We start from the raw sequence: 13,745 nt of genomic DNA, 5'->3' as shown, positions 1-13,745 counted from the left end.
AAACTCATTCTGACAAATGCCCAAGAATCCAAAGACTAAATATGTCAAAATTTGTCATTTCCATATTGATGCACTTTCAGGTTGTTCCCCAAATTGACAGTATAGTATAAAACTTTTGGAAGGACAAATTTAAATTAATAAGAGTAATTCTAAAAGAAAGATATTATTTAAAAATCAGTCACCACACCTGCTGGAGATTTACTGATCTGATCCTGTGATTGAATTAATCATGTCCCATTGCATTTTGCCTGGGGTCTGGCAGTTTGAGTTTAGTTTGTTCCTGACTGGGATCTGATGACTTTTCAAATGGATGTTTGTGACCTTGATGAGGTTTGCTACTCTCCTAAGAGGCTCCCAACTCTGAAAGGAGATAATTTTTCATTTTTGCATATGCCCAAAGCCTTTCCATTTAAGTTATTTTACCAGTGAATAATTTCATCTTGAATAAAGAAAGAAATGAAGTTCCATGAATTCTTACTTTTCTCAGTATGGGTTTTTCGAGTCCTATTATCTAGTCCTATTAGTCAGGCAATGACTAAGGGTAAGAACCTGGGGAGACACGTGACACCATGCTTTCCCTGACAAATGTTCATTGGTAAGAAAAATCTATCAAAGGGAATTTTGCATGTCTTCTACATCAAAAAACACCTTCAGTTTCAGGCACATTTTTGGAGGAAAATACTTTAACCTTGTTTTTTTATCTTGTTAATGCCTGGATGATTTGATAGTTTTGTACTTAATGCCCCTAGGGAAAAACAGGAATTTTATCTGCTTTTCCTCTTTTCTAGGTAACTCTGTCTCCAAAGCTATGCTAAGCTTTGGAAGATCACTTTGATACCTTTTCTCCATTTACTCTAAAATGGTGGACTATGACATTTTTGAAATCTGACAGTTTTTCTGACTTTAAGAAACCCTTTTACTTTATTCTGAAAACCTACTAACCTCATCCAGTAATTTTATTACAAATAAAAAAATTGTTTTAGAGTCCTTTTGGTTTCTGTCTCAGAGAAGCTTAATAACATAGACCTTCTACAAAACAAAGTAAATTCTCCATGAAACCATTTAAAAATTGATCAAATAAATAGAAAAAAACAAAATTAGAAATGTAACCTAGCTCTTAAAGACTCGTGACTACTAATGTTGAGTAAATCAAGGAGTACTTTTAGATTCTTAAAAAAAAAATCTAACCTAATAACTGAAACTTAATTTAGGTGAGCAAACTGCAAATTTCAGCAATTATCTTACGGTATGATAGTCTAGTACTGGGCTATGTTTTGTGAATTTTAGTGGTAAAACAATTGCACAAATTATAAACTGTACTTCCTGAATTAAGTAACTGTCTAAAATGGAGAAAGACCCAGAACTTTCATTTTTTTTAGAATATGCACTTTGGGCTGTTTGTATCTTCAAAATGCTGTTCCTTTATTTATTAATCAGTTGTATAAACCACCTATTCCAATTCTGATCAGTATGAGTTCAGTTTGCTTGTATAGTCTGATAAAGGATAGATGTACAATTTCTATGGGATATTGTTTTAGTCAGCTTTTTTTTTTTTTTTTTGATGCTAAAAGACTAGACTCAACCATAACAATGAAAAGTTTTTGTAGGGGCTCATGATTTCAGAGATCTCCGTCCACAGATAACATGCTCCATTCCTCAGGGCTGAAGGTAAGGCAAGACATCATGGTGGAAGAGTGCAACATAGGGAAGCAGCTCTCATGATCAGAAACAGAGACTCCACTAGCCACATACAAAATATATATCCCAAGCCATGCCCCCAGTGAACCACTTCGCCAGTCACACCCCACCTGCCTCCAGTTACCACTTGGTTAATTCCATCACAGATTAATTGATTAGGTTAAGGCTATAAACCAATCATTTCTCCTCCAAGCCTTACATTGTCTCACACATGGGCTTTTGAGGGATACTATATCTAAAATAACAGATATGTTTTCTAAAATGTTGAAAAGTATCATTGAGCCCCATCTCTACTTTTGAGATCCCTGAAAGACCCAGAGAGTCATAGATTAGGAACTGGTTCCATAGGCAGGAATTCTCAGATGGTACTCGTATTGTGAGATTATACCCTGTTAAATCATAGGAGCTGTTTGATACCTACATCTTAACAAACTGGCCTAAAAATGACAATTTGATAATTATTATTCAATTTCTAAATCACTAGCAAAAAACAGGAGAGAGTGATAGAGGAGAGGCTGGATGTTTATTTTTGTGGTTCCTCCATTTGCTGAATCACCACAGGCTGGCTGCATCCTGTCTGAAGGTGACAATTCCTTTCAGGCAGCCCTCTCCATACAGTTTTTTATTCTCTGGTTCAAGTAACTGTTCCTTTCCTTAACTACTTTTTTTTTTTTTAAACCATGACTTTAAAGTTTATATTTGGTTGTTTCCAATATTCTTCTATCAAGAACAATGCTGTAATGAATAACTTTGTACATATCAACCCCCAACCCTTGGTTAGGGCTGGCTCTAGGGTCATTGGGAGATCAAATGAAATAAGTTGGGAAGACAGGAAATGAATTTTCATGAATAGAACATGAAACTAAACTTGTAAAGTTATGAATAATAACAAAATATGGAGTATGAACATAGGGATGAGTGAGGAATCCTTGAGAACATGGTCATTTGAGCAAAGTTAAAAAAAACAGACTATAGTGTTGGAAGGACACCTACAATATTTATTGAAATCAATAAAAATTAAGTTACAGAGAGAGATTATCAGACTAGAACTAATTATCGCTTAGAAATGAGAAGGCCTGACCCAGGCATCAATAGATAGAACATTTTTTAATGACTTAAACTGATAACATCAGATTCAAAGCTGGAGAAGTTTAGGAAGAGGAGAAAATCTAAAGGTAAGTAAGCACTGAGTATATGGTCCCAAGTATACAGGAACTGTGGGAGAAAAAACTGTCATCATTTATACTGTCTAGAGGTGAGACAGTATCCTCAGGGCAGAGCCACTCCACTGGAGTGAAGACTTGAATGAAATGTTCAGAGAAGAGGATATAGGGTATTTGGCTGATGATATATGGATTACAGGGGAGGGGGTACAAAGGAAGGATTTCATTAGTTAATGACAGAATGTTCACTAGGAATCCTTTTGCCATAGTTTCTCCACTTACTTTTTGCTGCCCAAAGTTCATCTAAAGTTTTCCTAAGGGTTAATGTGAACAATGCCACCTGGGTTTTTTGCATATTTAAAACTCTGTCTATAGTCTTTATACTGGAAGACAGTTTATCTAGATATAAAAGCTTTGTGTCTTACTTCTTCTACTTGACTACCTCTTGTGTATGTTGCTCTGTTTTAATTAGCTTTTTCATTCAAAAGACTTAACAAGAACAACTGAAAGGAAGAAAAGTTTATTTTCTCATGGTTTCCAAGGATCAGTCCATGGTCAGTTGACTCCATAGCTCTGGGCCCAAGGTGAGGCAGAACATCATGGTGGAAGGGCATGGCAGAGGAAAGGAGTTCAGAACATGGCAACCAGGAAGCAGAAAAGAGAGCTGTGCTTATCAAGAGAAAATACAAACCCTAAAGGCATATCCTACTAGTGACCTACCTCCTTCAGCCACACCCTACCTGCCTACAGTTACTGCCCAGTTATTCCATATCAGTGGATTAATCCACCAATTAGATTAGGCTAAAGCCCTCATAATATAATAATTTATCACTGAAAAATTCTTGCATTGTTTCACACATGAGCTCTTGGAGGATACTTCATTTTGAATAAGAAAGGCCCCAGTGGTAGGAAAATGGAAGAGTGAGGCAGATCCAAATGGAGGTTACAGAAAAGTTCAGATTCAGGGGCTAATCAATAGCACTGGTAATTTTCCAGGACCTGATAAGCATAATTTTGGACCAATAGTGTTGGACCAAGAGCTATATAAATCCGTAGACTAGTGCACTCAATGGCAACTCCTATTGGGTTCTCCTGCAGGGTTCTCTCTCTTCTCACTTGATTAAATCCTACTCCTTTTATTCTTGCCTTCCGTTACTGTCCATGGATTTTATTCTTCAAATTTGTGAGACAATAACTCAAAAATAAACTGGCGGTAAGTTGCTGGGGTCTGTTGTGACAATAGAAGGCACAGCCTACCATTAAGAGCTGCAACACACCACTTGATAGTAGTGAATAGTTTGGCTTTGTGGGCTGTACCCCTCAGAGCTGAGGCTGACAGACTTCCCCTGCCTTGATTAGCTGCTAACATTAAAACAGGCTTTCTTGGCACCAGAGGCCTGCAGCTTACACAGACCCAGCAGAAGCAGAGAATCAAGTTTCACCTCAAACTCCAATTTCAATATTTAAGCCATTATATGCTCCAGTCTCTTTTAGGAATGAATATTGCTGTGCAGAAATCTGAGACCAGCTTGATATTTCTACTTTATAACTGATTTGATTATTTTCAATCTTTCTGAAGGATTATTATTTTCTGTTTGTAGTCAGTAACTATACTAAAGAAAATGTTCCTCACATGTGATATCTTCTTTCAATAAAGATATGTACTTTTTTTTGAGGAAAGTTTCATTCAATTATATCTTTAAATACTTATTTGTTCCATTATTTTGGATCTTTTCCTTGGGGATACTGCTTATAAATTTAAAAAACTCTTTGGCCTATTTTCTATATATATAATTTTGTTTCTAATCCTTCCTGACTCCATTTTTTTTTTTAATTTAAGTCTTTTTTAACATTTATTTATTTTTTAGTTCTTGGCGGACACAACATCTTCGTTGGTATGTAGTGCTGAGGATCGAACCCGGGCCGCACGCATGCCAGGCGAGCGCGCTACCGCTTGAGCCACATCCCCAGCCCCCTGACTCCATTTTTCATTTTATTTTGCTTGTTTTCCTCATCTTTTTTCTATATTATGTATTCTTTTCTTTTGCAATTCCCTTCTAGTTTTTTTTCAGTGATTTTTTTTTCTACAACTGCTTTTCTGAATTCTTTCATCTTAACATTTAATCACCTCCTGTTATCTTACTATATCTTCTTTTCATTCCTACATTTCTGATTTATGGTTTTATTTTTTCAGAGAGGTGATCACCTCATTTTTTTCCTAATTCAGGGAAATATATTTAAAAAAATTTTTACTGGTATTCTTTCTGTTGTTTTGTTTCTTTTTCTAAAAATTTTGTTATAGTTTATATACTGGGTATATACTACTTCCCTTCTTGTTCCTTTCTCACCATCTTCTTGGGCAAGCAAATAACAAGAGTTTCCACTACGGATGAGAGTATGGATAACAAAGAACAATTTTTAGTTAAGTATTGACTCATTCCTCTACTGCCACAAAAACAGATTGCTTCATGTAAACATGGCTTACTATGTGATTCTTTGTACAACCTCACTTGTACTGTTTTTCTGAATCAACCTGGTACAGGTAAATTTTCTTGTCAACATGACTTACCAGTTTCCTATCTCCTTTTTTTAAAATAAATAAATAAATAAATAAAGAATAATGTGCTGGTATGGTGGAACATACCTGTAATCCCAGCGACTCAGAGGCTGAGGCAGGAAAATTGCAAGTTCAAGGCCAGACTCAGCAACCTGGTGACACCCTAAACAACTTAGAGGCTGTCTAAAAATAAGGAACAAAAAGGGCTGAGAACATGGCTTAGGTGATGAAGTGCACCTGGGTTCAATCTCTAATTTTAAAAAAAAGGATAATGTTTCAGTAACTCAAAATCTGTTCATTACCTTCATGAGCAATATTTCTTTTTTTTTAAAAAAATTTTTTAGTTGTTGATGTACCTTTTTTACTTATTTACATATGGTGCTGAGGATCAAACACAGTGCCTCACACATGCTGGAAAAGTACACTGCCAAATAGCCACAAGCCCAGCCCCAATGAGCAATATTTCTTTAAGTTTAAGTTTACCATCTAGTTCTGCTGAGATCTGTTTTTCTTCCCACTTCTTTCCACACTATTCCTGCTCCTTTTGTTTTTGTCAACTTTTACATATGTTTGGGAATCTAGGCAGTATACTTGTGTGCTAGTTTGCAAAAAAACAACAACAAAAAATGGGTTTGTGGACTTTGGGACTCAGGGTTTTTTTTTTTTTTTTGGTACCTGGGATTGAATCTAGGAGTGCTTAAAAACTGAACCACACCCCCAACCTTTAAAAAAAAGAAAAAAAATATGTTATAGTTAGACACAATACCTTTATTTTATTTATTTATTTTTATGTGGTGCTGAGGATCGAACCCAGCACCTTGCATGTGCTAGGCGAGCACTCTACTGCTGAGCCACAACCCCAGCCCTTTTTTAAAAAATGTTTTATTTTACTTAGAGGCAGGGTCTCACTGAGTTTCTTAGGGCCTCACTAAGTTGCTGAGGCTGGCTTTGAACTCATGATCCTCCTACTTCACCCTTCTGAGCTGCTAGGATTACACACTTGTACCACTGTACCCAGAATCCTCTTAGTTCTTGAATCGTAAGGATAGAAAGAGAAAATATTAATATACCCAGTTATGTTCAAATCAGAAGTCCTTCTTTAGAATAGTGATATCTATATTCTAGGGGTAGTTAGAAATCTATAACGTGGCATGAATTCCCTCCTAATGACATTCAAACTTATGGATTTTTAGAATAATATAAGGAGTCCTTCAAAATTGTTTAGTCAACTCTGTTTATATAAATGCAATAATATAGCCTACCCAAACTAGGGATGACTCATATCTTTTGGCTGGGTCTTATTTGAAGCCTCATAATTATAACATGCTGGAAATTTTAGAACCCCAAGAAACAGAACATTATAAACAATTAAGTTTATATTGTTCATTTACTCCTTATAAAATACCATATATTTCTGAGGACCACTATTCAGATATTTCTTATATAGGATCTAGTTCTTTCCTCAAGGTCAGATTCTAGAATTATCTGAATCATCTGGGCCCCTGTGCTGGAATTGCTTGAACTGAATTGGGGCAGATGCTTATTTCTTGCAGCCAAAAGTGTCTGCTTGTCTGGCAAGAATTATTTCACACAGGGATGATGGCAGAATATTTTTGATCTGGAAAAATAATTACTTAAAACAGAAACTTGTTGATTAATTTTGATATAGTTAGGTATTTGATTAAATAATTTTTGGGATGTCAGGCACTATATACTTGAATTTCTACTCCAAATTTTTGTTACTGATGATATGGTTACTATCAGCCTGGATTGTAACAGTTTCATGACAGAAAGCCATGCAGTCTGAAATTTAGGACAGTTTTGGATTCATATGCCATTTCTCAAATTCTAATTAAGTTTGTCTTTTTGATAGTCTATTTCCCTTTCAGGTATGTGAAATTAAATTCCTTTTGCAACCAAGTTGCACAGACAGGGGAGATACTTGGTAATTTAAAACACATTTTGAGGTTTACTCACCAAAAGCAGCTGTAGGAACTTAACATATGATTCATGTTCATCATGTCTTCTGAAATTTGGACTTCATTTCTACCAAAATAGCACAGCAACTCCTCAAAAGTCTATGTAATTTTAATTTACATGCCTGGCTTAAAACTGAGATTTAAGTTTGTCTGTTGAAACAAAAGCCCTCCCTTTTCCCTGTAGTTTCAGTAGGTAGTTCAGTATTTTCAAATGTTTTGTCAGAATAAGAAGAAAGCCCAATCTCTTGGGCCCCTACTTATTAGTACCTTGGGCCTCGGAGAGCCCTTTATTTCCCCAAAGTCTTTGACCTTAAAACATCTCATTAACAAGTTTCCATAATCTACCTTCTGACTGCATTAAAATAAACCCAAACTGCATACACTGCTTTGTCTATGTCCAGATGGCTGATGGTTAAGAGCAAGGCATGAAGAATGTTGACAACCATGATAATTTCTATTCTTACATCAGGAAAAGCTTTCTTACAAAGCTTAAATCACAAACACACCCAATGAAAGAAGCAAGATCAGTCCACTCTTTTTGTTTTGAATTAGTATTGAAAAATTTCCCCCTTCTTTCACTGCTGGTTCTCAACCTATAGTAAGCATCCATCAGTAAGGGATCCAGTCAAATCTATATTAAGCAAAAAAGGGGGTGGTGGTGGTGGTTGTTTTTAAAGACATAATGATTTCTCACTGAACATGTGGGAAGGAATGAAGGAAGATTAAGAATAGGTTGAGGCCTGGGACTGAAACACTTTAGAGAAGCTGGGATGTGCTCTCATTGTGTTTCATCTCTTCTCTTCCTCCTACTGCAGATTATTTATATATCTGGCAAAGAGAAACAATAAATAAACATTTGCTTAATGGATGGCAATTTGTGTGTGATAAACCAGATCTGAAGTCAATTCCCAAAACATTTTCTTACATGTTTGGAGTTTGTTAAAGTGATTTTTTAAAAGAGAAACTCTTTATAGTCTAATCTCTCAACCCTTTCTGTCAGCCTCCAAATTTTCCCTACTCCATTTATTTTAACATCAGAAAAGGGGCCTAAAATGTCCAGCTGTCTCTAATTGATCTAATGAAGGACACTGCAGAGACAATGCTTTTTTCTTTTTCTTTTTGTACTAGTGATTAGAGCTAGGGCCTTGACCATGCTACATATGTGCTTTACCACTGGGCTGTATTCCCAGCCCTTAGTTCTGCTTTTGTACAGGAGTTGCAAAAGCAATTTTTTTTTTAAATGGGAATACAAGCCCTAGACTACATGTAACTATTGGGCTAGACAAGGAAATGATTGTTGTTCACACACTTTCCTCCATAACCAGTTTTTTTTTTTCATTTTTACATTGTTATTATTTATTGTCTGGATTCCTACTTTTACATAGTTTTTGCCTTTAGGATCATTTATGTTCTTACCAACTCACTGATATGTTTGATAAGGTGTTTTATACATTTTATTCAATACTTTGAATTGCTGTTGGTGGGAGAATCTGCCAGAGTATTGTGCCATACTGCTGGTCATGGAAGTTCAATCTGCTTTTTAAAGAGTTTGAACTGAGTTTGTAAGATACATACCTGTATTCTAAAGACCAGGACCTTAACTTTAAGTTCCTCACCTGTAAATGACTACTTTTCACCTGTGTCCAATTGTTATTTTGGTAAAGGACTTTATGCAAAGTCAATTTGAAACTGCAAAGTACCATGAAAATATACAAAAATTTTTAATTTTGAAACAAACAAAAGTTACAACTAGGGTAAAAATGTTAGAATAATTTGTTTAATTTAAAATTTCTCTGTACTTCATTATTTTCTGGCCTATGTATGAATGGGAAAATCTTAAGATAAAAAATTAATCAATATTATTTTATATATTATATTTTACTACAATTGTATATTTTTTAATGAAAGGGAAAGAAGTCAAATAAGCATATTACAAAATCTATTTTTTTTAAAGTTACATTTGTCCCTTAATATGGGTAAGCCACCTAACTTAGGATACTCACAATACTTAATATTCTTTACAGGTTAAGATTCTGAGTGTCTAACATTATGTAATGTATCTTGGTCTCTGTGTTGCAATGCTGAGGCATTGTTATTAACAGCAACTACCCATATTACTCTTCTCATTCTCAAACTGCACTAGCAATTTAAGTATCTAAAGGGTAACACCTCTAAGGACATTTCAAAAGGCTTATAGATGGTAGGTGATTTGCAAATAGACCAATGTATGGCTCAGGCATATGGCTATTGCTTACTGTTTCTTGTAGATGCATTGTTTTAGATTGCTGTGACCAACAGACCTGGCAAGAACAATTTGAGGAGGAAAAGTTTATTTTGGGGCTCATGGATTCAGAGGTCTTAGTCCACAGAAGCCAACTGGAGGCCCAGGTGAGGCAGAACATTATGGTGGAAGTGTGTGGTAGAAAAACAGCTCAAGACATGGCACCAGGAGGGAGAGGGAGAGGGAGAGGGGAGAAAGGAGAAGGGAAAGAAAGGCATCACCTTACCAAGGACAAAATATATCCCTCAAAGGCACGCCCCCAAAGACCCACATCCTCCAGCCACATCCTACCTACCTTACCTGCCTTCAGTTACCACCCAGTTAATCCCTAGCTGGATCAGAAGATTAATGTACTGATTAGGTTAAGCTTTTATAACCCAATCATTGCACATCTAAACTTTCTTGCATTGTCTCTCACATGAGCTTTTGGGGGACATCTAATATCTAAACCATAACATGCATGATGTCTTAGGTCTTATGTAGAACCAAGATAGTAAACTCTGTATATATGTCATTCATTCACTCTGCACTTATTGGCCATCACTACTCCATGTCAGGCCTTGGGCCTGTCTTCAAGAAGCTCACAGTCTTGTTAGGAAAACCGAGAAATAAACTACTATTAAAATTCTATATGGAAAGTGCAGGGTGAGATGGAGTTGCTGCAGGTCCTGAAGTGTGGGCTGCAGCAGGTTGGTGGCCATGATGGTCTCTGTGGCCATTTATGAATTTTCTTCAGAGCAAATGATGTGAGAGTTGGTACATTAGTGGGGGAAGACAAGTATGGAAACAAATACTACAAGGACAACAAACAATTTTTTGGCATCATTGGCTTCACTGTGTGACTGATGACCCTCCAACAACAAAACCACCTACTGCTCATAAATTCATTTGGAAACCAGAAGTTCAACATGAGTGGCACTCCAGAACAGTATGTACCTTATTCCACCACCAGAAAGAAGATTCAGAAATGAGTCCCACCTTGAACACCTTACAGGTAAAGACAGTGAAAAGCGGTTTCAACATGTAACATATGGGACTTTTCATGGACTTGTACTTTTGCTGCTTACCATTAACTTGAATAAATTTTTTAATCAAGTTAAAAAAAAGAGATCAGGTGTTATAGACTCACAGGTAGGGGCACTGAGCCCATATTGGGATTGGTGGGACAGGGCTGAGTGGCAAGCAACAGTAAAAGGTTCACAATGGAATTGATGCCTGGAAGGATAAGCAGGAATTATCTAGGTAAAGAGAAGGCCAGTGACCAGAACATAATTTTATGAAAAGAAAAAGTGCAAAGACAGTGACATAATGAGGATATTGCAAGACTGGGGAACCCAAGAAGTTTGTTGTATGTTGAGTTTATTCATTCCATGTGTTATTAACATACTTGTCTCCTGAGTCCTTGGATGGGAGGGGGTGCTATTTGTAATGATTTTTTGCCCCCACACCTAGCAGAAGGCACAAAAATGGAGTGCAATAAATATGTGCTGAATGAACGGCCAACCATATAATATATGGGAGAAGAGTTAACAGTCCATGAATGAGGAAGGTCATATCTAGCAGGCAGTGAATGAAACAAGAGAGATTTAAGAATTATTTGGACATTAGAATGCATAGGACTTGGTAATATTACTAGGCAACTCTAATACTGCCTTGGAAAGAAATAAGCTAGAACATGTTGCTTGCTACTCCAGAAATTTTTGGAGTTAATTTGGTAAGAAAATACATTTTATTCAAAGCCAGCTTTGAAGGAAGATAGACAAAACCTAATTGTTTCAAAAGTTCTGTCTTGGAAATCCCTGAAAATTAGCAGAGACTTTAAAGGAGAAGAGGCAGGGAAGTGATAAAAGGCAGGAAATGTATAGATGTAGGTTTTAGTTAGCCTGTGTTGGCACCAAGGACAATTTGCACTCCCATCATCTTTGATGCCTTTCAGGGTGGGGGATTATTAGCCTCCCCAGCCTCACTTTCAGCATGAGACAGCCATTCCCAGTTTCAGATGAGGGCCCCCAAATTCAGTGTTTCAGTAATATACTGCAGATGGGGTAAAAATATATTTGACTGGAGTATAAAATGACTTCCTAGGTCTTTATTGGATAATAGTAACGTCATTAATAATAATAGCTAATATGCAGCATTTGTGTAGTACACTGAATGTTTCACATGTATATATTTCATATCATTTAAACTCAGCAATCCAGTGATGTAGGTATTCTTATTATACTCATTTATTAGTGAGAAAATTGGGGCTATTAAGAGATTAATTTGCCCAACATCACAGGGGGATAGCGATGGTAGTAGATTCAAAGCGAGAAATTCTGATTCTAACAGCCATATACATAACCTCCTTTTCTTACTCCAAAATGTGACCAATACACAGAATGATGGTCCTGAGTTCAATATGGATCAATGGACTGTATGTATTTCTTTACACATAGAGACCAGATGGTGACTCTCTTTTGTCACACTTTTATAAGCTTGGTTCTTGTCTGTATTTTCACTTTTCCCACTTGGAGTTCTTAAAGTAGGGTGGAAGTTTAATAAAACAGTTCACACAAGAGCGAGAAGGCTGGCACAGAAACGACATTCTCGAATACTCTGGAAGAGGCTGGAACGAGGGGATGTGGGTTCTGGGTTCTCTCAGGATTCCCTCCCCCCACGCCCATTATAAGGTGTGTATGGGAGCCAAGCCTCAGGTTGACTGCAGCAGTACTCAACTCACAGTGAAGGAGCTTCTTCCGACTCCTAGCGAGCCCAACACGCTGGAAGTTACCCAGAGGTCGCTTCTTCCTTCGGGAAACGTCCCGCAGGGTATCCGGCGGTCGTTCCCAGGGAAACCGCCCGCGGAGGCACCTGGGCCAGTGCCGGGGAACCTGCGACGAGCCCGCCTGGCGCCAGGGGGCGCGGAAGCGCGTCGCCCCCGAGGCCCCACGCTCCGCCCCTCCCCGCCCCAGCCCCGCCTTCCTTCCCGGGGGACCGGCCGCTCCCGGCTCCCGGTCCCGCTCCCGGCGCAGGCGCAGTCCCGCGCTCCCTCGGCGGCACCCAACGCAGAGCGCCCGCCGCCGCGGGGTGTAGCGGCGTTGGCCCGTCTTCCCTCTCGGCTTCTTGTTGCCTCTCGGCGCACTCCCTGCAGCTCTGCGAACGCCCCTGAGCGCGGGCAGCGGCCGCCGTGGGTTCGTCAGGTGAGTGCGGCCGCGGGAGGGAGAGGCCCGGGGCGTGGAGCACCGCCCCCCTCGGCGCCCGCGCACCTCCTCCCGCGAGCCGGCCGGGAGGGGCGACCGCTGCAGGTGCAGGTGCCGGCGCGGCGGAGGGCGCGGCGCGCGGGTACACGGCCCTGCTGCCCTGGCCGGGCGAGCGCCTCCTCGCCTGGGCACGAGGGCCGTAGGACCCCCCCACCCCAGCAGCGGGGTTGGGGGCTTGGTCGGCCGGCCTCCCCCTGAGCCGCGGCTGGACGTCGGGGTGCGGCTCTCCCCTGCTCCTAGACTCGGGCGCATTACTCATTAACTGCGCGGTCCCGAGCACCAGAGGCTGAGAGCCCGGAACCTAGTTACCTGTCGGCGGGCGGGAGCAGCCCTTCTTGCTGTCGCGGAGCCGGTGAAAAGACAGTTCCCGAACTAGTCGGAAGCGGGTCGCATCACGGGACGCCGCGCGGCAGCTGGTGTGGAATGAAACAGTGGTTGTGCAGCGAGGGTTCTACCATGCCCCCGTCTTAGTAAAAGACTTGCGAGGCACGGTGTCGAGGCGTAGAGGTCACCCTCGGGAGGTTTCGACGAAACCCGGTGGGAAAGCGCGAGCGCCTGGAGTCCCGCCTTAGCAGGCAGCTCAGCTCAGCCTCACTTTTCTGGGGAATTGAGACGAGCTGCCCAGATGTAGTTGTGAGGACACTGCCCTCCTAGTTTTGACAGCTCGCCCCCACTGCCCGCGGAAAAGCCTGTTTAGTGGGAGGAGAGGTGATGTTGCTAGATGGACTTTGCAGCAAGTGAAGAGTTTCCAGTTGTTACGGGGATTAAAACAGTATCTGTAATGGCAAAAGGATAAGGTCTTGAAAACCAAGAGGCGCTGAGTTA

General features: G+C 39.6%; 1 protein-coding gene and 1 pseudogene across 1 annotated transcript in view; both read left to right on the top strand.

Annotated features, from left to right (window-relative positions):
* The first annotated feature begins 10,328 nt into the window (after positions 1–10,328).
* On the top strand, positions 10,329–10,520 carry LOC113181187 (NADH dehydrogenase [ubiquinone] 1 alpha subcomplex subunit 12 pseudogene; annotated as a pseudogene).
* A 2,144-nt stretch (positions 10,521–12,664) lies between these two features.
* The window catches only part of Rab3ip (RAB3A interacting protein), a 55,017-nt gene continuing 53,936 nt past the window's right edge, over positions 12,665–13,745 (top strand). The window contains exon 1 of the mRNA XM_026386683.2: positions 12,665–12,860. The gene's annotated coding sequence lies outside the window, so the exon portion shown is untranslated. The remainder of the gene's footprint in view (positions 12,861–13,745) is intronic.

Source organism: Urocitellus parryii, chromosome 5, assembly GCF_045843805.1.
Source record: "Urocitellus parryii isolate mUroPar1 chromosome 5, mUroPar1.hap1, whole genome shotgun sequence".
Classification (NCBI taxonomy): Eukaryota; Metazoa; Chordata; class Mammalia; order Rodentia; family Sciuridae; genus Urocitellus; species Urocitellus parryii.
The sequence above is the reverse complement of the archived record's forward strand: the minus strand, read 5'-3'. Positions and strand labels throughout refer to the sequence as shown.